Below are 24472 nucleotides of genomic sequence, written 5' to 3'. Positions count from 1 at the left end.
TGCGGCCCGGGGGCCAATCTGGCCTGCGAGATGAATACGTGAAATGCAAAAATTACACTGAAGATATTAACAATCAATGGTGTCAAAATCATTTTAATTCAGGTTCCACGTACAGACACATACAGTCAAATTAGATTTCAAGTGGGTCAGAACCAGTAAAAATTATCATAATAACCTATAAATTATGACAACCCCAAATTCTGTCTTAGTTTTTTAGGTGTAAAAAATAGTAAAATTACATGAAAATGTTTACATTACCAAACTATACTTTTACAAAAATGTGAATAACCTGAACAAATATGAACAAATGGAAATGTCTTAAGAAAAGTAAATGCAATTTTATCAATATTCTGCTGTTACTAAATGTTTTGTGTGATTGTAATGCACATGTGTAAATGATAAACTGAGGCATAATTGTTAAAATTGCACTTGTTTTTCTTAAGATAATTCAAGTTGTTCATGTTATTCAGATTTTTAAGGAAACTTTGTAGATGTAAACCTGATCATAATATAATTTTACTTTTTTCACTGTTGCTATTTTACTGGTCCAGCCCACTTGAGATCAAATTGGGGGGAATGTGGCCCCTGAACTAAAATGAGTTTGACACCCCTGATGTAGATGTTCATAAAAGCTCAGATTAAAGTTATGGGTTATTATATCAGAAACAGAAAACATGATAGTCACATGATACACACAGGAGTTAGTACTTGATTACATAAACATTGTTTTTGATGACTTTTGATGGTCTAATAATTTTATCCGTGGCTATATTCCTACAGACTCGGTGGCTGAACTTACATTGTAACGGTGCACATACTGTTACCATACTCAGAGAATGGTATAATGTTGATGTTCTGTCTCAATGTGATCAGTTTTATACTCAGTGCCAATGAAAACGCAACACTTGAAGATTCTTATATTTTTTTTAAATCTATAGATTTTTATTCCATAAGCTCTTTGGAATTAATCATAGGCCATTTCTATACAGTAAAAATAAAAAATCACATCCAAATTTGTTGACAAAAAATAAGGATAAAGAAAGAAAACTCAAGGACCCCCAAAACCAAAAGTCACAAAATTCAGTTCTAGAATTCAGTATGGAATATGACCTCCGTTTGCATTCATACAGGCTGTAATACGCCTTCTCATGGACCTCACAAGCCTTCTGATGTTGTCCTGGGGTATATTGACCCACTCTTCCTCCAGAGCCGTAACCAGTTCCTGTCTCTGTGGAGCAGGAGTCCTAATGGCAACAAGCGGTCCCGGAGGTGCTGCAGCTCAATGTAGCGATCCTGCTGTGGCGTGGTCACACGTGCTCGTCCAGGGCGAGGTCCGTCTGCAGTTGAGCCAGTTTCTTCATGTCTCTGTTGCATCCTGACTATGGTGGACACATTGCATCCAAAACGGCGCGCCACCTGCCGAGCAGAGATTCCAGCCTCCAGGAGCCCCATAGCATGGCGTCTTTGGTCACGTGTCAGTCTAGGCATCGCTGAGTTATTGCAAATGATTTTGGTGCTTTTCAGCTTGTCTTTAGATACAGAACATGACCACTCCTTAACTGACCACAATTCCTTAAGTTGAGCAGTTCATTGTTGAGTAAATGAGAAAAACAAGTCTTATGAATGCAGACAAGTTCATTCAAGTGTGACAATAGCCCAACCCATCTCAGTTGTTAAGAAATTGTCTGGGATTATCTTATACAGGTGAAACTTAAACATATTGATGCAGCTCAGGAACAATAAAACACATTCAAGTGTTGCGTTTTCATTGGCACTGAGTATGGTATAATGTGGGATAAAATGGACATACAACACAAAAAATCAGCACAAACAGCAACATGGATGTAAATCAAATGATGTGTATATCATCCATGTGGGGTTTTGGGTCAGGCATATTTTTGAGATTCGGACCGGTTTACCTGCAGTTTGAATGTACAGGGTGTCCCATAAGTCTCCATACATAGGAGACATACAGGGGTTGGACAAAATAATGGAAACACCTTAAAACATCAACAAAATATAATTTAATATGGTGTAGGTCCGCCTTTTGCGGCAATTACAGCCTCAATTCTCCGAGGTATTGATTCATACAACTTGTGAATTGTTTCCCAAAGGAATTTTAAGCCATTCTTCAGTTAGAATACCCTCCAACTCTTTTAGAGACGATGGCGGTGGAAATCGACGTCTTACTTGAATCTCTAAAACTGACCATAAATGCTCAATAATGTTGAGGTCTGGGGACTGTGCCGGCCATACGAGATGCTCAACTTCATTAGAATGTTCCTCATGACATTCTTTAACAATTCTAGCTGTATGGATTGGGGCATTATCATCTTGAGGTGAAGGTGTTTCCATTATTTTGTCCAACCCCTGTAATGCATTCCATATATATGTCGAGGCCCAAAACGGAATCTGGCCCGATTCAGAATCGGGCCGGCCCAGAATGGAATTCTATTCTAGGCCGGCCTAGAATGGAATCCTGCTGCTATAATGTTATTTTTATACCATGTTTAATGCAAATGATCCATAATTCCATAATTTGTCATAATTTTACATTTTCAGTCTTACATACCTTGAGTAACTATTGTCAATTTCAGTCGATTTCACTGTACCATATATTGGTGGGGAGTACCACTAGGTTCTATTTGTAAATAAAGTGTATTATAGTTTACAATTAAAATGTTGTTTGTTTCATTTTTTTCACATATCTGCAAATTCTATGTATTGATTTTGTAATAATTTAGATCATTTGCATTAAACATGGTATAAAATAACATTATAGCAGCAGGATTCCATTCTAGGCCGGCCTAGAATAGAATTCCATTCTGGGCCGGCCCGATTCTGAATCGGGCCAGATTCCGTTTTGGGCCTCGACATATATGGTTCTAACATGTATTTCTTTATATTCTTCTTCTTCAGCAGTGGAGGACACGCATTGAAATGTGTTCCCGACAAATGGCAGTCATATAGAGCATTTATAAATAAAAAATGGTTTATGTCAAGAAACGTTTATTTTTCCTATGTATGGAGACTTATGGGACACTGTAGTGCATGTGTGTGAACTGTGCTACAAACCAACCTGCCTTACCTAGTGTGAAAGTGGTGGAGGATCACTGATGTGGCTCACCTGTGCAGGCTCATTTCACTCATAAAATCAGCTGTGGGCTCTGGGCTAAAGCACCAGCCCCTACACTTCAGCTGGTTTGTTGGTGGGGTTTGCAGGGTTTGAGTGGTGATATTGTTCTGGATCTCTGTGAGTTCTGTTTGGCTGCTTTCCGACTGCACTATGCAGAGCCTTGAGAACATGTAAGTATATTTAGCTTTTTTTTTTTTTTTTTTTTAAATGTGTGTGTATATGTTTGAGCTTCCTGCCTCATCTGTAATGTGTAAACTTGTCTGTTGAAGTTTATTATGGAACTTGATGGCTGCAGTAATCATCATAAGTCAAGCAAAGCCAAAAGGTCTTTATTCATCGAAAAGTAAGACTGAATCCACATGACTTTAACTTTAGCAGTCTGAGTGTTTGCAGTCTGCTTCAGCTGGGTTTCCTCTCACCAGGCAGCAGCGGTGTAAGGTCCGACTGTGCAGGTAATCTCATGAGGCTGTCGTTGGACAAGGCCCTGGCACTGGGGAACCAGCTGGAGGTGGAAGCAGTCAGTGAGTATGAAATCTGCAGATAAATGACAAACAGACCGCTCCGTTACTGAGGACAGATGTGAACCCTGCTGTGTGGGCTCTTGTTCCAGATGACACCCAGCACATTCAGATAACACCTGCTTTGGCTGCTCAGTGTGGATACAGCATGGAGTCTGATCCATGGGGCAACACCAGGATCTACACATCTCTAATGGGCTGTTATGTGGACAACAAAGTATGTAGTTTGTGTGTTTACGTAGTCTGTCTACTTTTTTTTAAACCCTCCGGTATCCTATCCAGTAAGGCCCTTACCAGGCACCAAGTGTGCCTTTTTGGCACGCTTATGGAATAATGTAGAAAAATTTTCATACAGTTTGTTTTTAATTCTTTTACACTTTTTTCTATTTCATCAGCTTGAGCCGTAAATAAAAATACCAAATACTCAATAATTATCACATTTTTAACCCTTTAAATGCTGTTTGTAATGTAAACAAACCTTTTTTTTTTTTTTTTGATGCAAAAAAACAAATTTTTTTCCAATATACTACATAAAAATTGGATCACACATTATTTGATTTTTTTTTTTTAATTTTTTTTTTTTTTTTCTTTCATCCTGGCATATGTCAGTGACTAACTCCAACATCGGTTAATTTGCATTATTATTTTTGGCGCTAGGTCAACGTTCAAAAATACTAGCATCTGTCACCAAGTGTGCATAAAATGCACACCTATAAATCAAAATTTTAAATATTATATATTGATTTATTTTTCTGCTCTAATTTGATTTTTTTTGTAAATTAAGGTCAGCCCTGATCATACATATCAAATGGAAGAAATGGTGCATTTTAGGCACATTTGGGAGACAGATGCTAGTCTTATAATTTTCTTTTGTTTACAATGTAGAAATTTTAGTTGGTGGCCAGAATTTTAAAGATCATGCACAAATGAACAACTTTTGAATTCTAACCTTATTTAAATTGTGAAAAATAATATGAAGTTTTTTTTTAACACGAAGTGCAAAGTGTGCCTTTAACATAAAAAAAAAAAAAAAAAAAAAAAAAACAACTGCACAATAATGCAAGTTTCCTAAATGGAAACTTGGGAAGGTGAAAATAAAGTAAAAAACCAAAAATAATAAATGGAAATGGGGCACCTCACTCTTGTTTTTAGCAAATGGTAACTTTTTAGAGCCATAGTTTTTAATAAGGGGGTTTTAAGAAGAGAAAATAATTAAATGAGCTATGGAATCTACTTGTCTTTTGGGAGACTTTACTGCAGACAAAACAAATTCCACATGAGGAGTCCATAAATGTACAAAGTCTATGCTTATGACTCATGAGTATCACTCCCAACTGCTTCATATTTTCTTTTCTTTTTTTTTTTTTTTTTTTTTTAAGGATGATACAACATTACTGTCGGTCTGACACTTCGAATGTACAGCCAAGCTTCATCAGAGATGGTTTCTCATGACGTGTCTCAGACGTGTAGCTATTCTCGTTGGGCCTCCAGAGAAATTCTCTGCGACAGGAATTATATGGAGGTGGGTCTTTTTACATACTATGGATAGTTTGTGTCACTAAATAAATAAATAAATAAATAAATAAATAAAATCAAATCTGTACTATAATTGTTGTTTTTAGGTGTCGCAGTACATGGCAGCACCTGACAAACGCAGTGAACATCAGAGGCCACTTATGGACATCAAACAGGTACTTATTTTTCAAGTGTAATCTGAATGATGAAATGCATTAACGCTGATGTTCTTAATATCAGTTATCAATATTTTTGTAGGTGAAAATGGTTCAACACTACACTTGTCTTGAGCCTTCTCACTCTGATGTAGACTATTGTATAGTGGAAAAGTTTTCGGACAGCCTTAACCCATAAAGACCCAAACATCCATCACTGACCAAAACCATCTACTGATCTACACTGTTTAATATGTGTTGATCCACTTATTCTATCAATCCATGTAAATAATTGGTGTAAAATGCAGTTTATCATCTTTTCATGGTCATCAGATATGACCTATTTGGATGTTTAGAGGCGCTGTAGTTACCATGGAAACACCATCATCATCTACAACATTGATTCAAACCCATAGAGTTGGATCAGTGACAGTTGGAGACACCGGGTTTACGTTCAGTTCATAATAGATTTTACTGAGTCACTTTTTCTACAGTTTTGTCAGTTTTTAACATAATCTTCTTCAAATTTAATCTGAGCTTTTGTGAATATTTTGGTGATCAGTGACTTAAATATAAGGAAGTACCTGATTTATACTGATAAAATACAGAGGATAATATTAGAATAAATTGAGATAAATCACTCAGGAAGGGTTAGATATAAAGATTTCAATTAGGAACTACCATAAAGTAGCACAGGGTTTTTAATGGGTTAAAAATTCTACACAGCCTCAAACATTACCGTGAATTTTTTTGTATTTCTAAAGGTTTGGCTGCATCAGACAGGCACAAACAAATGTAATTAAAAAAAAAGCAAGGTAAATTCTTGACATTTTCAACATGCATTTAACTTTCTTGCTAAAATGTCCAGTTTTGACTTTGACAGAGCATGTGGGTTTTGACAGTGGTACTATTATATATATATATATATATATATATATATATATATATATATATATATATATATATATATATATATATATATATAATATTATATATATATAAACACAACACCTGACGTGGGACTGAAGCCATTATCTGTTTGGAACCAGTGGATTGACAAAACACTGCCTGAGGTGGTCTTTTTATCAGTTCGGATCTGAACCAAGGTTATTATCATTAATGAAAACTAGAATTAAAAGCATTTTCATTAACTGAAATGAAAAAAATAATACAAAAAAACCCATAACTGAAACTGTATTGCGTGCTTACAAACTAACTGAAACGTGTAAAAATTCTGGATAAAATTCCCTTCGTTTTCGTCTTTGTCAACATCAGATTGATACAAAATCAATTTATTTTAACTGCTGGCATCATATGATATTTAACAGTCACTTGTGGTTATCAGTCGTCTTCTGGTCCCCACTTACCTGGAAACATGGAGACTAAAGTTGGGAGAAAGCAGCCGAGTCCTGTCTGGGATTTATTTGAATACAACTGAGAAGAAGAGAAAAGGTTTTTTTTTTTTTTTTTTTTTTTTTTAAAAACCTAAATTTAAGCATTTAGAAAAGAACGAAAACTAAAAAAAAACAGCAAACCTGCTCTAAAAACTAATTAAAACTAACTGAATTAGAGAAGCCAAAACTAAACTATAATGAAAAATCCAGAACTATTATAACCTTGATCTGAACTAAAATGTAAAATCATGATAATGGAACAAGTCTAGACATGTGAGACTGTTTCTGCAATGCTTTTTTTTTTTTATTTTTTATTTTTTTTATTTTTTTTATAGTGAGAATCCTCCAGTCAGATCCTCCTACTTCTGTGTAGGTGTGTTTGACTGGATATCCCTGAACTCCCTTATCACACATCCACCCCCCCCCCTCCCCCATCAACCTCTTGCCAACTTCATAGCTCTGCTCAAAGTCATACAGTGAGTGGACTTGGACTAAGAGCAGGACACAGTTAAACTTTAAAGACGTGTCAAAGGTCGACACTATTCCCGGTTCATGTTAAATTTTTATTTGAGTTGAAGTTCCCTTGGACTGATTTGCACAGACTTCCATCTCTAAATGAGGCAAATGTGATGTGAAATTGTACTAAATGTACTGACATCTCCTGTCATATTATATCTCTCACTTCTGTAGCTGTGTATAAAATATTAATGGATAATAGAGGATATTTTTTTTTTTTTTTTTTTTTTTTGTAGAGGAGACCTGCTCTACATAAAAATGGACAATCTGATATAAATACCCACACTTGTTTTCTGTCACCACAGGGCTCTGCAACACCTGGCATCTGGAAACTGACATTCCACACCCCGGGATCAGTGGTGCCGATGGTGGGAGAAGCTGAGCAGAACGGCTACAGTGCCAGGATCACCTCCAAGCGTCTGGTCGTGCGAAGTCCGTACAGCACATCAGAGACATACCAGTATCCCGACGGTGTAAGAAACGACCCCCCCTCCTCTATGCTCCACTGTTTCCCCTCCTCATACTGACTTTAAACACTCCTCAGGTGGCTAAAATACCCATGGAAATGTTCAAGGTGAGCGTTTACTACAATGCACCACATGGATTGAGTGTTGTGGACATGGCAGCTGCATGTCCTACAGGTGAGACGCACACCGACTCTTGTATGTCACATGTACACTGCCCCGGCCAAAAAAATAGGCACACATGCAATATTTGACTGCACCACCTTTTGGTTTTGATTACAAGAGGCATCCACTGTGATATCAGGGTATTCAAGCGTAGCCGTTGTTTCTTTTTAGTGTTTGTTTCTTTTCCAATGTCGTTATGTTTGTCTGAAATAAACTAAACAAACAAATGCTTTTTTTTTTTTGCCAATAATGCTTACATACTGTCATAATATTATTTCCATCCATAGTCACATTAATTTTTGATTACTGATGATTGAGAATTGGATCGTTGCATCAAGTCTTAATCACATCCCAAATTTATTTCTTATTTATTAGTTTATTATATTGTGGACAATCCCAAGAATAACCTGTATAAATAACAGTAAAAAGGGCAGCTTTAGCCAACTTGGCTAGTATCCTGCCATAGTTCCCAGCCTGATGACAATAGGCACCCTAAAAAAACAAAACAATAATATTACAGCACATCAGTTAAAAAGAGTTAACACAGATAAAAGAACAGTGAAGCATCAGTACAATCATACAGAGACAGCACATATAATCCAAACATACAAAAGCAGCACATATAGTATAATCACACAATTCATCAGGACGTAATCACAGACGGGATGTAAACGGGCATCACACATGGACAGACAGCATCCATGATCATGACAAATGACACAGAGCCATAGGATGTGTACAGGTGTAGTTGATATTAGAAAATTGAAGTTGATATTAGTCTGGACTCTATGGAGGCTAATCCATGTGTGGAAAATGATGTCTCATCCTGATGACCCTGATCAATCTTTTTCTCGTTTAAGAAATGAGAGGCTACTTAACGGATCAGTTGGAGTTAAATAACCTGTTGCAGCTGAAACATTAACCACTGCGTTACTTGCCCATGGAAGGATCTGAACTATTTGCTTAATTAAATCAGGCAGTCACTTTTTTTATTTTTATTTTTTTTTGGTCCAGGCTGTTTATTTAACTCTAATTGCAGCAAGTAGCCTCTAATTTCTTGAATGTCAAAAAAGTGGACAATGCCAGAATTGATCAGGATCACAATCGGGCTTGTGACAGAATGAGACAACATTTTCACGAGTGCTTCTGTGAAACTGGTTCCAAAAACAGAACATGGGGGCTAAAAACTCAAACTAGATGTAGACTAGTGTTATGAAGCAAGTTTTGAAGCACTTTGGGTCTATTTTAAAAAATAAATATTTGCTGAGATGATAAACTGTTTTTCAGAAAACAGGTTTTTTTTTGTTTTTTTGGCGGGGGTTTTTGTACAAAAGTCTGCATGCAACATGGTAAAAAGGACATGACAATCGAATGCTCTTTTTAAGAATAACTTTTTATTCTTTCACAGGTAGATTTTTGGGAATTGAACTAATTATGCAAGGCAGAATGTTCCCAAAAAAATGACCACTGTCGCAAAATCACTCACGGTTTATGTGTTTAAATGGGCAGGTTCTGCATGTAACGCACGTGGACACGATGGGTTACGCACAAAACATGGAATGAGACTGATTCATGAAAAACCCACATCTCTGGATTAGAAAAACCACAATGATCAACAAATTTAAGTGTCTCTATTTATAGCGCTATATAAGACCATTTACAGCCATGTTTTCCAGATCAAATGCACTGACACCTATAGGTAGCTTTTCCTGTCCTATTTTTGGCCCCAGTTTTTTTATTAAATTCATTTAGGGATGGCTCGGGGCAAGAGTATAATTTATATATTGTTTTTTTGTGCATCTATCTGAAGGTCAAGGTAAACTTTATTATCCCTGAGTCATCATTAGGTACATCCTGGGGGGAAACTAAACTAAATTTCTTTTTTTATTGCATCTAAAAAGATGGCAAAGTGCCAGACACCAAAATGAATCCAATTTCATAGACACTGGGTCCACTTGGATTAACCACCATGAAGTCCAGACTATTGATGATGGAGAATCTACATCAAGTCTTGATCACATCCTAAATTAATGCAACTGTGGATGGAAAAAATGTTATGAATCTCATTGTGACACTGCATGATTTTACACCGCCCCATATAAGAGTCACACAAGCAATATTTCACCGCACCACCTTTGGTTTTGATTACAGGAGACATTCACTGTATGTAATATTTTGGACCAACACATGTTTTCCATCCGTCATAGGTGGCGTCCTCTTTAATGAGGATTTAATCTCTTGGTACGTGCCCCGCAGCGTCACACCCCTGTTGGATGGGGCCGTTAAAATCATTGAGGTGCACATGGGCATCAACGGGCAGAGGCTGGACAAATCTCAAATGACTGTACACGGGTACACCCTATCCCAAACCGAATTTCATATTATCGCTGAAATGCGTGTAGGTTCGCCTGATGGCTATTACAAGGTGAGGTGAGCTGGGGGGAGGGGGGGACGACGACGACTGAGATTTAAAATGCAAAACTTGGTCACTAGCCCATTTGCATGTTTTATTGAAATGTTATGAATAATTGCAGAGCCATGCCCTAGATTACCAGTACCACATCACCTACACTATAGAGCCAATGCTGGAGGTTTTGTGGAAATCAGTGAAGACCCAAGAAGATACTAGATACAAAATTCTGTTCCCCATCACCACCCCTGCCATGCCTGGACTGAACCAAATCTCCAACAGTGAGCTCTGTTTGTAGTTAAAAATAAATAAATGGAGAATCTAGAGTCTCTCAAAGTGGTGTGAACTTAACATTTTGCTTCTCTCCAGATGCAGTCCCAGAGGACAGGGTGTTTGACGTTCACATGTGGAACTTCCTTTACGACGTGGAGCTGGTGAACATCACGTTTTCCTCCGGTGTTTTCACTGTGGAGGAGTGCAACGCCATGGGCTTCGCAGTCCAGGACCACAGGTTTCCCAATGGGACCAAGAGCTTCTCTCTGAAAGTGCCTTTCGATGCTGCCGTGGTCCTGAAACATGTATGTGGAATCCACTCAAAATGACATGTCAGCTGTCACACTGTTGGCTCTACCATGAACTGGTTTTTAGTGACATGGAGGTTCTTCTGTCTGCAGAATACTGGACCCTTGGTCACAAACTACGTCCTCTCTGCGGTCTTTGGCTTCATCATCATGCCTGAGTACACTCCTTTTGCTCAGCCAGTGGAGATGCAGGTGTCTTTGCAAGACGTTGAGTTTTCTCACCACCTGCGTAATAGCTATTCTAGAGCTGTCTTGCTAAATTTGTTTGCCTTTTCATGTTATGTAGAACATAACAACACTTTACACAAGTGGTTCCCAACCTTTTTTGGCTCATGACCCCATTTTAACATCACACATTTCTGGCGACCCCAGAAAATCAGAACATACTTTTTTTTGTTTTTTTTTTGTTTTTTGCTAAAATTAATTTGTTTTTGATCATGTAGTAGTTTGCTATACTATGTTGCAAATAAACATTAATTTTAGATGACATTTAGTCTATATAATGTATTTATTATGGATGGAAGCAGAAAAGCCAGGTGTAGATTACTGCACAAAGTGAGAATTGTATTTCCCTTGGTCAGGATATGTACAGTCAGTCCAGCTTGGATTTCCAAGGCTGACAATTAATACTGAACAAAAATAACTCAAACTATGAATTATGAAAGAGCTGCAGCGTCTGAAACTGACCACAATGAACATTTGACAGATAAACAGAACCACAGTGCTTCAGTTTCAGCTTCAGTTTGTCATGTCTATGTATTATGATTGTCTCTCTCACCATATTTTTCAATAATAATATTTTATTTTTTTATTACCAGATATTTCAGGCAACCCCATTTGAATTCCAGGTGACCCCACATGGGGTTCCGACCCCAAGGTTGAAATCACAGCTGTATGCCCTTCCTCTTGTGTTTGGGTCAGCACCAATCCATTTTTTGATTTTAAATGCATAAAAGAACCATAAAATTAGTTTATTGCATCACAGCTTTTCTGTCAGGAGCCTCTATTTCAACAAAATACACAAACTAAAAAGCACTCGGAAAGCGAGGCAGATCAGCCCCCGCCCCCCATCACCACCAAATTTAATCATTTGTTCCTTGTGCCAGTAACAATTCCTGAAAATTTCATCCAAATCCATCCATCACTTTGAGTTATCTTGCGAGCAGACAAAGAAAACATAACCTCTGCTGTTCCTTGGGGGGAAAAATGTTTCCACTAAATTCTGAAATGCTCTGGTTGAAGTTATGACCTTTGTGTTAGGATCTGTTTCGACCCAGTTATTAAAATAAGATTTATAAAGCAATAATTAAAGCCAAAACTGAAATCTTAAGTGCACTGTCAGCCAGCTCCTCTCCCAATCACGTGAGCTTTTGGGATTCTCATTTTGCCTTTTTTTTCCCAGTTTACCTGCACAAAAACAAAATGAGCAAAGACGTGCATGACCAGACGTGTGAGGTCAGTTCAGTATAGAGTTGGTGCACATTGCAGGGTATACTGACAAAAAACAGCCCAGAGGCTCACACCAAAAATATTAAAAGCAATATTTTCATGGATAAGGAAGCCTAATAAGGTAACCAAGAGATGAGAAACAAATTGGATGATTGTTTTTAGAGCTGATTTAAGACGGGTCAAAACCAACTGTTAACATACAAGATGGTAACAGAAAGCTAACACAAGAGGAAGGATACACGGTGGCAAATGCATCTAAACTCTACTTTAATGCCTTTTCTTTACCCTCAGTTCTACCCACGGTCACTGGTGTCTGTGACCAGGGTCATTTTCACATCACTGTGAAATATGGGAATCAAGCGCCAGCTTTGACGCATTCATGACCATAGCTGGACCTCGGCAGATTATCCCAGAAATAGCTGAGGCGTACAAACTGCAGGGAAACGCGACACATTTCAGCTTCTCGGTCCCATACGACTCCCCGGACACAGCTTTCGAGGTACAATAATATCCAGACTATGCAATATCTGTCCTTTAGTCCTCATCGGTGGATAATATCACCTTTTCTTGCAGTTCCTTAACTCTGATTCAGTCAGAGCCAGACTCGACGTACTTCTGTGGGATTCGCACAATGAGTGGGTGCTTGGTGACCTGCACTTGGCCTGCAGTTTCCCCTTGGTGACGACTCGTAAGATGAAAAAACAGAGCTTTGTGGCGGTTCAGGCAGACGCTGAGTCGACTCTAAACGCAAGAACATTCCTATCACATTCAGGATTTTTTTTTTTTTTTTTTTTCTGTGGGACATAAATTTGGATTTCTGGGGAAATTATAGTCCAACAATGAGCTAAAACAGTGCTTTGCGTCATATCCCAGTAGAGGAGCAATTTTCTTTAAGAGTGAGATTATTTGCACAATTTAAGAATATTAAGTCTCTTTAATGGCTTCTTGTTGCTTGTAATAAGCATAGTTGGCTTTAGTTTCTGGCACATTTTTCAGTGGCTGGATATTTGCATCTACTTCTGTGGTTTCAGGGACTGTTCCAAAGCATCACTTAAGCAGTCGCTGCCAAACACGAATCCATGTCATTCTGTTTAAGTGGGAACTGACGCAAGTGTGCTGCCTGAACCTTTTTTTTTTTTTTTTTTTTTTTTCCCCCCCTCTTGCTGTTGTGGTCAAGGCCAGCATTCTAATCTCATTGTCTTCCTTCAGAGTGTCACCCCAACGGAACAATGTCTGCTCTGGCTGTGAAGGTAGACTCGACTCCCAACCTTCCCCAGTTGGCTGACACTCCGGGACATGTCCTGCAAACCAGTTTTCAGTGACGACCGTTTTGCGTATTTTTATTTTGGTGTAGATTCCTGCGGGACCACCAGAACGGTACGTTTACTTTGAAGGACTGATATTTTGCTTTTTTTTTTAAATGGAAATTATGTAGACCACAGGGAAATATTCTAAAATTCATAAACTGTAAATGGGTCTGAATTCCTCATTAAACTCCACAGGTCCATCTTCAACTCTATTTCTGAGTCATGACACCAGAAAGGTCATTAAGTGTTGGCCCTTTAAATGCAAATGAGCAATTTCAGGCCCCGCCCCCTCTAGGTTGTTGGCTGTGCTTTCTGTCCCATTCAACAAACTGAATATTTTAGGTAAACTGTTAGAAGTTTGGACATATTTTCTTTTTTTACTACAACCGCTGCTGCTCAAACAACTATTGAGAAATATTCATCAGAAGTCTTGATCTTATATGTGCAAATATTGTGATGTAACTAGTTATAGATGTAACAAATTGAGAAAGAATTAAAACGAGTTGTAGAAATCCACTTGCATTTTGCTAAAATGAATATAAAGATAGCTTTGCAGCACCTGGAGGGTTCAAATTCAAACTTTTTGAACTATTATGGTCCCCAAATACACAAACAAATGTACCAAAGACTAATAAAAGTGGGTTTAGCAAAATGACTCCTTTAATCAAAGTCGCATTAAAGCACAGTACTCAATTGGAATGATGCTTGTCTTTTTAGTTTTTCGACGACCGCATGCTCTATGAGAATGAGATCAGGCCGCATTATCACAACACAGGGAAGGCCTACTCATCTCCAGCTGATCCTGAATACAAGTAAGACTTACCAGTTAAACTTAATTCATTGATGAGGAGTAAGCAAATGGAATCTTTCTAATTTCCCTCTTCTGCAGACAGACTATTTCCTGCTACTACAAAGTAGATCAGAGTCAAACAGTTGCTTTTGGCTACAAGAAAAGCAACCAACCAGCAGCAGAGATCGGGACAGGACAGCTGATGGTGCAAATGAGGATCGCCAAAGGTGATGTGATGGACTAAGTCAGGGGTGTCAAATTCATTTTAGTTCGGGGGCCACATTCAGCTAAATTTGATCTGAAGTGGGTCGAACCAGTAAAATAATATAATGTATAAATAATGTCAACTCCAGACTTTTCTGTGTGTTAGAGTGGGAAAAAAAATGACATCATGAAAAGGTTTACATCTACAAACTATCATTTCAAAATATGTGAATAACATCAACAAACTGAAAAAAATAATTGTAATTTGAACAATATTCTGTCTCAGTTCATTACTTACACATGTACACTATAACTTACAGATCACACTGGACCTACAAATACACACATTTAGTAACAGGCAGAATATTGTTGAATTGTACTTCTCAAGACATTTCAGGTTGTTTATATTTGTTCAGGTTATTCACTTTTTTTTTTGTGTAAATACATGAAAAAATTTACATTTAGAAACAGAAAAAATTGGAGTCATTATTTGTTATTATGATAGTATTTTACTGAATCCTGCCCACTTGAGTTGAATTGGTCTGAATGTGGAACCTGAACTAAAAGGGTTGTTAACCCTGTCATGCATGAATTATAATATCCTTACCCAATATATTTTTCCTGAGTGTTTTTATTCCTTTTTAGGCATGAAAAAAACAATGCAATTGAGGGGTTTTTTTTTTGTTAAGAAGTTAGAAAAATGGCCACTATGTATTTAATTTTTGAAGCAAAGAAACATGTATTTGAAACCTAATACAGGGTGGGGAAGCAAAATTTACAATGAACATTTAGCTGTTTTTCTCAGCAGGCACTACGTCAATTGTTTTGAAACCAAACATATGTTGATGTCATAATCATACCTAACACTATTATCCATACCTTTTCAGAAACTTTTGCCCATATGAGTAATCAGGAAAGCAAACGTCAGAGTGTGCGATTTGCTGAAAGCACTCGTCACACCAAAGGAGATTTCAAAAATAGTTGGAGTGTCCATAAAGACTGTTTATAATGGAAAGAAGAGAATGACTATGAGCAAAACTATTACGAGAAAGTCTGGAAGTGGAGGAAGCAACAAAAACGTACCAAAGCTTTTATTAAAGCTCTCAAATCCAAAATCCTAAAGGATCCAACCAAATCCATGAGAAAAATGGCAATTGAACTTGAGGTAGACAACAAGACCGTTAGAAATGCAGTAAATATGATTTGAAGATTTAAATTCTCATGACTTTGAATAAACTAATTGGTCATACACTGTCTTTCAATCCCTGCCTCAAAATATTGTAAATTTTGCTTCCCCACCGTGTATCAGAAAGTGATATGGAAAACTATGCAATAAAAACATTTTTAATGGTGCTAATCAGATGTTCTCTCACAATTTAACACACTCTAATACTAGTTCAATTCATTTCATGGAGGTAATACGCAAAAAAACCTGTTACAATCTAATAACAATTGGCAATTGATTTACAGTAAAAAAAAAAGTCACTGCAGATCAGGTTTATCAAGAACAGCAATGTTACAGTAATGGTATGTGAGTGTATGGGATGATACATAAGTGTCCACTGTGTTGGCTGAAATGCAAAAACCAACAAAACTCATGAATATACAGGAGAACAGCTGTAGAATAACTGTCCACTGTAGTGACCACTGTGCATGAAAGGGTTAATATCTTAGTGTAATTTTTGTATTTCACAAATTCATCCCAGGACCGGGCCGGATTTGGCCCCCGGGCCGCATGTTTGACACCTGTGGACTAAATGAACGTGACACTGCTAAGTTTAGGTGTGACCCATATTAGGAGGTCGTGGATGAAGCGATAGAGGGAATAACTCCACAGAAAAAATTTTATTATCCGTCCACCACTCTCAGTACTTCGAACTCGCCCTGTCACATGACCTCTCCCTCACAGTATCCTTCTGCCAACCCATGACAATAGTCCCAATAACAGAAACGATAGACCCAGTGAAATTATACAAATACTAACAAAGCAAAACTAAACTGTCTTACATGAACACTTTTTAATTAGGAGCCCATATGCTCTGGATATGTAGTTTTCTCAAATGAACTCTTCTTATAGATGTGTCTTACGAGTCCTTCCACGCGGCAGAAGTATCCAGTCACTAAATACTTGAAGGAGCCCGTGTACTTCGAGGTGGAGCTGATGCACTCTGTCGATCAACATCTGGAGCTCATTTTGATGAACTGTTGGGCCACTCTGGAGCAAGACAGGACGTCCCTGCCCAGCTGGGACATCATTATTAATGGGTAAGTAGAGAGAAAGGAAAGATCCCTTTTCAGTCATGTTGTAAGAGTATTAAAAAAAAAAAAAAAATACAGTGGCCTGAATTATTGATCAGATTGTTTAGCCCAAAAAATGTTTACTTTCATATTCTACAAGCATGGAATGTACATTTTAGATGTTTTATAAAGCAGAACTAGATTGGATTCAGTTCAAATGTTGGATGTGACAATCCACGTTTTTCATTGACCTTTAGAGCAGTGGTTCCAACCTTTTTTTTTTTCTCTTTTTTTTGGCTAATGATCCCATTTTAATATCACACATTTCTGGCGACCCAGATATTCAAAATAGACTTTTTTTTTTTTTTTTTAACTAGAATTAATTTGTTTTTGATCATGTAATAGTTTGCTATACTATGTTGCAAATAAATGTTAATTTTAGATGACATTTAAGCTATATAATGTATATTATTATTATGGACGGAGGCAGTAAATCCAGGTGTAGATTACTGTACAAAGTGAGAATTGGATTTTCCTTGGTCAGGATATGTACAGTCAGTCCAGCTTGGATTTACAAGGCTGACAATTGATATTGAACAAACAAGAACTCAAACTACGAATTATGAAAGAGCTGCAGCACCTTAACCCTTTCATGCATGAATTATGACAACCTTAGTCGAGATTTTTGTCCTGAGTGTTTTTATTCCTCTTTTTAAATCAAATGTATTTATTGATTTTTCTGGTGTGAAGGAAAATATACAATATTAGTTCAACTGAAGACGTTTTTCGACACAGGAAACAAACATCAGACTCCCAACAACCAAAACAAGACAGAAAAAACTAGAAGCACTCGGAGAACGCAGACCTCCGCCAAGGCTGATCAGTGACCCCCCCTGTGGGCCCCCCACCCCAGATCACCACCAAAATTTAATCATTTCTTCCTTATCCCATTTCCAACAAACCCTGAAAATTTCATCCAAATCTGTCCATAACTTTTTGCGTTATGTTGCCACTAACGGACAGACAAACAAACAAACCCTGGCAAAAACATAACCTCCTTGGCGGAGGTAAAAATCCTGTTTAGACATGAAAACAATGCGATGGAAATTTATTTGATGAACCTATTTTTCATGGAGTTACAAAAATGTCCACTCAGCTGGACACCATGTGTTTAATTTCTGAAGCAAAGAAACATGTATTTAAGACGCAATATCAGAAAGTGATAAACTGTGTGAAATCTATGAAATAAAAACATATTTAATGCAGCTAATCTGACGTTTCCTCACATTTTAACATACTCTTAACACTATTACTCACTTCATAGAGATAATATACTAAAAAAAACTTTTTGTTTATGAAAACTGTTCATTACAGTCTAATAACAACTAGCAACTGATTTGCACTCAAACATGTTGGTGCAGATCAGGTTTATCAAGAACATCAAAGTTACAGTAACGGTATGAATTAGTGTTTCGGATGATGCACATGCGTCCACTGTGTTGGCTGATATGGAACTAAAATAACCAAAGCCATGAATATACAAGAGAGAACAGCTGGAGAATGACTGTCCACTGTAGTGACCAGTATGCATGAAAGGGTTAAACTGACCACAATGAACATTTGAAAGAAACAGTACCACAGTGTGTTTCAGTTTGTCATGTCTTTGATGTATTGGAATTGTCTCTCTCACTCACATTATATATTATTATTATATTATTATTTATTATTATTATTATTATTTTATTATTATTATATATAATAATAATATAATAATAATATAATAATAATAATATAATATTATTTTTTTTTTGTTTTTTTTTTTTTTGTTTTTTTTTTTAGCAATTACAAGAAATTTCAGGTGATCCCATAGTTGAAAAACACTGCCTTAGATTCTCAACATGGAAAATTAAATAACACTGGTTACAAAAATGTTTTTTGCAAGTTGTCTAGGTTTTTTCAACTGAATTAGGACCATTTTGCACCCTAAATCCAAAATGACATGTTTTTCTCAATCAGGTCAGGTTTTTTGGCTAATTTGATTTTGAAAAATTTGATCTTCTCACAAAATATAATAATTAATACCAAAATAAGATTGGTAAGCACTTTATGAAACTTGTGACTTGATTCCTGTTAGGTACAATGGTGTATTCACCGCAGATGTAGCAGAATATGTCAGGCTTATTTTTGCAAGATCTTCTAGTCGAAGCCATTTCATTCACCTGTAATATTAAAAAAAAAACAAAAAAAACGTTAATCATAAATTGGCAAAAGTAAAATCTTCAGAACTCATTTATTGCAAGAAATATGAAAGAATTTTGTATCATATGATGTGAAAATGCCCATAAATGTAAGCAAAAATGTTAAAAAGCCAATATGTAGCATAGTTCAGAAAGTTGACCTGATTGAGCAAAATTGTGATTTTTGGATTCAGCACACCAAAATTATCCTAAATCAGCTCAAAAAACTTAAACAATAAATTTGTTGTTGACCAGTGTAATAAAATAAATACTGTGTGGTTTAGTTTCTTAAATGTCATTTTTGCTGTGCTGTCAGTCTGCTGTGGCTTCATGAGGTTGAAGTTCACTCAACATGACCAGCTTTACGTTGCAAACCTTTTCTTTAACTGATCAAATCTTTCTTCAGCTGTGCGGACAGTGACGAGCTACGTAACAATCCTACATCCTGTGAAGAATCACGACAGAGCTGCGATCCTTTCTCACGCTAAACGCTTCTCGATCAAGATGTTCACCTTCACTCAAGAGCAGGAACTTCTCAAACATGAGGTAAAAACACACTTGCGGTTTCCTTTTGGTCAGTGAACACAACACTGTGTCCATCCCTCTTTACCAAACCCTCCTGCTTCTCCACAGATCTACGTCCACTGCGATGCGCTGATCTGTGACAAAAGCATCAGAAAAGAAGGTGCCTGCAGTCGTCGGTGTGCACATCCCACAAGCACGAGAAAAGCTGGACGGCGTAAGTTTTTTAAAAATATGCACTGAGATGTTTCATGAAGTTCAGATGTGTATTGTGACAGGTTTTTTTTTTTCCTTGTATTTTCAGACCAAAGTTCAGAGTCGGCCCATCAAACGCAGATTTCCTCTGGACCAATTCGATTAAACGGTTAATCCTCTAAATAAAAGGTTTCTTAATTTAAAAAAATCTCATTGTGCAGGCTTGTTTTTTTGTTTTTTACACTCAACACACTACAGCAGTGTTTCTATTCCTTTTAATGTACAAATAGTCAATTCAACTCTCTGTAGTTTGTATGACTCTTGAATATACTCTTTTTCTCAAGAAGTGCTTAACTGAACATGCACAGTAGCCAAATTCTTAAACATTCAGGAAAAGGAATAGTTTGCAAACAAGATTTGGTTCAATGGTTAAACCTTTGCAGTTTCATCTGAATCCCCCCCTGAACGGAAGGTAAGGGGTATTGTTTATGGTTCGGTTTAACACTCAAGCAGCAAAACTATTGGTTGAATTCATACTAAATTGGGTTTATAAGATGGCCAGTGACCCAGTATAGATCTTACTACATTTTGGGAACTGTAGGTCAAACTTTGAATTTTTTTTTTTTTTTTTTTTCCCCCCATTTACCTATTATGGGTGAAATTTTAAATGTCTGTAGCAACTAAACTATTGGCTGAATTCATACCAAACTGGGTTTATATATCCCAGTGACCTCGAATAGATGCCACTACATTTTGGGAAAAATAGGTCAATTTCAATTTAATAAATCTTTACCCCCACCCCATTTACTGAACAGGCAAAGTTTCAAATGTCTATAAAAACATCAATTTTGTTTCAATTCATTTCAAACTTGCCACATATATAGAGGCAATGATATGCTGATATCGGCACACGCAAAGGATCGTTGCCAAAATACACTAATATGAGGGGTGGGGTTTGTTGTGCCTAGTACCGCCTCTACATGCATCTCAATTTTTTTTTTTTAACCCTTTCATGCATAGGGGTCACTACAGTGGACAGCTATTCTACCGATGTTCTCTTGTATGTTCATGGGTTTTATTGTTTTAGTTCCATATCAGACAACATGTATCATCCCATACACTGCAATTCATACATTACTGTAACTTTGCTGTTCTTGATAAACCTGATCTGCACTAACATGTTTGAGTGTAAATTAATTGCAGTCTAATAAGTATTTAACAGGGTTTTTTTTTTTTTTACACAAGTTTTTTTTTTTGCATATAATCTCCATGAAGTGAGTAGTGACTAGTATTAGAGTATGTCAAAATAGTTTATAGTTTATTTGAAAGGGGACAATGCAATTTCATAACACATGGTTAAAAAAAAGCCAGAATTAGCCAGAAAGTAGTTTCATCTGTAGTCCCCTGGCCAAGTTTTAAAAAGGCAGTAAAAAAAAAAATTTACAGGAGAAAGATAAGGTTAGACACTTGATAGGGCACTAATGTAACAAATAACATATACGTAACAGACTGTTAAGGAGCACAAAGCACACAATACCTATACATAATACAAGATACATATTTGAACACTTACTATAAAATAAAAAAAAATAAGACATCACAACCATTCACAACATTTGATCACATCAAAATATCACAACAGGCTTGTTTTTCAGTGTTGGCAGCTGTAGGTGTTGATAAGCCACATGTTTTATTTTTTTTGTGAAGACCTTGTATGCTGTAAGCAGTTGAACCTCCTCAGGTACTGAGTTCCACTCACTAGCACTCCTCACTGTCCAGGCCGACTTACTGAAAGTGCTCCTACGCAGAGGAATGACACAGCCTCTAACAGAGCCTGGAGTGACACGCTCAGAGCTGTTTCTTTAGCTGATGAACTCTGCCAGAGGATCTGGAGCCAAATCATGCAGTACTTTATAAACCAAACTTAATCTGCAAACGTAAGAAGACTGTCCCAGTGAGAAAACTCAGATTAGCAGCATTAGAAGTGTCTTTATTTCATAGAATTCACAGTATATCAGTAAATACATGTTTGCTTCAAAAATGAAACGCATGGGGTCCAATTGCAACTCCATGAAAATAGGTTCATAAATTTTCAATCACATTTTTTTTAAAGCCTAAAGAGGAATAAAAACACTCTTGATTAAGGCTCTCATAATACATGCATGAAAAGGTTAAACTTTATTTAAAGCCATTCCCTTTGGTTTGTTTCATGAATGACGTTCCTTTTACACAATAAAACTGAAGCTTTTTTTTTTTTTTTTTTAGAATGTTGGTGCCCACCAAGTTTTAAAGTGGGTTAGGTGTTTTTACACACTACTACAGGTAGTATTTGGCCTCTAGTTCAGTCATTGCTTCCCTTGTCCTGTATTCCAGTTCCATTAGTGAGCCAGAATAAAATCTGATTTGCTATGATGAGCTACTACTCAGATTAGTGTACAAACCAGCATCTCTGCATATTCTTACCCACAATCCTTTGAAGATGTTCAATAAAAGGCCCATAATGAGATGGTCCACTAGGGAGCCATCTTTTGCATCATGTTTTCCAGTCTCATCCCTTTGGGACCAGCAGATCCTGTTCCAGTCATTCCCATGGGAGATGAGAATGTGACTAATCAGATTTTAAAGATTAACATTAAAATGACATTTGACAGATCAGGAGAACATTTACTTTAGACTTGTCCACTTCAGCATCACTTATAACAGTGGTTCTCAAATCCGGACCTCGAAGACCCCTGTCCTGCATGTTTTAGACCAGGGGTGTCAAACTCCTTTTCTTTCAGGGGCCACGTCAGCCCAAATTGATCTTAAGTGGGTCGGACCAGTAAAACAATAGCATAATAACCTGTAAATAATGACTCCAATTTTTTCTCTTTGTTTTAGTGCAATCAAAATTAAATTATAAAATATGTAAATTTACAAACTATCCAAACACAAAATGATGTGAATAACCTGAAATAAACTGAAATTTCTTGAGAAAAATAAGGGCAATTTTAACAATATTACACCTCAACTTACCATTTATACATGCATTATAGACTGGATCTACAAAGGCTTACATATTTAATAACAGGAAGAATGATGTTAAATTTTACTTTCAAGATTTCAGGTTTTTTACACCAAAGCTCGGCTGGCAAAAATATATGGTACAGTGTCTCCTTTATGTGATAGATGTCAACAGGCTACAGCAGATTATATTCATATGTTTTGGGGTTGCCCATCTTTTAATATTCTGGTCGGAAATCTTTGATGTTTTGTCAACGGTAACAGGAAAGAAAATTGTTCCTAATATTTTTACTGTTTTGTTGACCACTGACCTCTGACCACTCAGACTGGAAGCAAACAGTACCTTTGTTATAATGCAGTAGATGGCAGAATGAGAGTTTCGTTTAAAGCAGGGCTCTCAGATCTTTTCTTTCAGGGGCCACATTCGGCCCGATTTGATCTCCAGTGGGCCGGACCAGTAAAATAATAGCATAAAAACCTGTAAATAATGACAACTCCAAATTTTTGTCTTTGTTTTAGTGCAAAAAATCCCTTTAAATAATGAAAATACTTTTATAAACTATCCAAAGATGTGAATAACCTGAAAAAACTGAAATTTCTTAAGAAAATTAAGTGCAATTTTAAAATTATTAGGCCTCAACTTATCATTTCTACATGTGCATTACGGATCGGATCTACAAAGACACTAAACCAGGGGCCTCAGACTCATTTTCTTTCAGGTTCAACATTCAGCCCAATTTGAGCTCCAGTGGGCCGGACCAGTAAAATAATAGCATCATAACCTATAAATAATGACAACTACAAATTTGTCTATGTTTTAGTGCAAAAAAACCCATTACATTATGAAAATACTTACTTTTATAAACTATCCAAACAAAAAAGATGTGAATAATCTGAAAAAAATGAAATTTCTTAAGAAAAATAAGTACAATTTTAACAATATTCTGCTTCATTATTTCTACATGTGCTTTATGGATCAGATTTACAAAGACACTAAACCAGGGGCCTCAGACTCATTTTCTTTCAGGTTCCACATTCCGCCCGATTTGATTTCCAGTGGGTCGGACCAGTAAAATAATAGCACCATAACCTATAAATAATGACAACTCCAAATTTTTTGTCTGTTTTAGTGCAAAAAAACCCATTAAATTATGAAAATACTTACTTTTATAAACTATCCAAACAAAAAAGATGTGAATAATCTGAAAAAAACGAAACTTCTTAAGAAAAATAAGTGCGATTTTGACAATATTCTGCCTCAACTTATCATTTCTACATGTGCATTATGGATCAGATCTACAAAGACACTAAACACTTAGTAACAGGCAGAAAATAGTTCAAATTGTGCTTAATTTTCTTTAGACATTTCAGGTTCATATTTGTTCAGGTTATTCACATTTTATTGTAACAGGATAGTTTGTAAATGTAAATATTTTCATAATTTAATGTTATTTTTTGCACTAAGACAAAGACAAAAATTTGAAGTTGTCATTATTTATAGGTATAGTGTAATATTTTTTCACATCTACCAAGAAGAACATTGTCATTTTTTGTAGGTTATTCTGCGGTCATTATTTTACTGTAGATCATTAGTCTGTATGTGGAACCTGAACTAAAATGAGTTCGACAGCCTTGACTGTGGAATTTTTTGCACTTTACAAATTCATCCCAGG

General features: G+C 36.6%; 1 pseudogene; it reads left to right on the top strand.

Moving 5' to 3' along the window:
• The first annotated feature begins 1105 nt into the window (after positions 1 to 1105).
• Positions 1106 to 20004, top strand: LOC115414865 (uncharacterized; annotated as a pseudogene).
• The last annotated feature ends 4468 nt before the right edge of the window (positions 20005 to 24472 follow it).

The sequence above is a fragment of the Sphaeramia orbicularis genome, chromosome 24 (assembly GCF_902148855.1).
Source record: "Sphaeramia orbicularis chromosome 24, fSphaOr1.1, whole genome shotgun sequence".
NCBI classification, from domain to species: domain Eukaryota; kingdom Metazoa; phylum Chordata; class Actinopteri; order Kurtiformes; family Apogonidae; genus Sphaeramia; species Sphaeramia orbicularis.
Note: the sequence above shows the minus strand (reverse complement) of the source record. Positions and strands in the feature narration are given on the sequence as shown.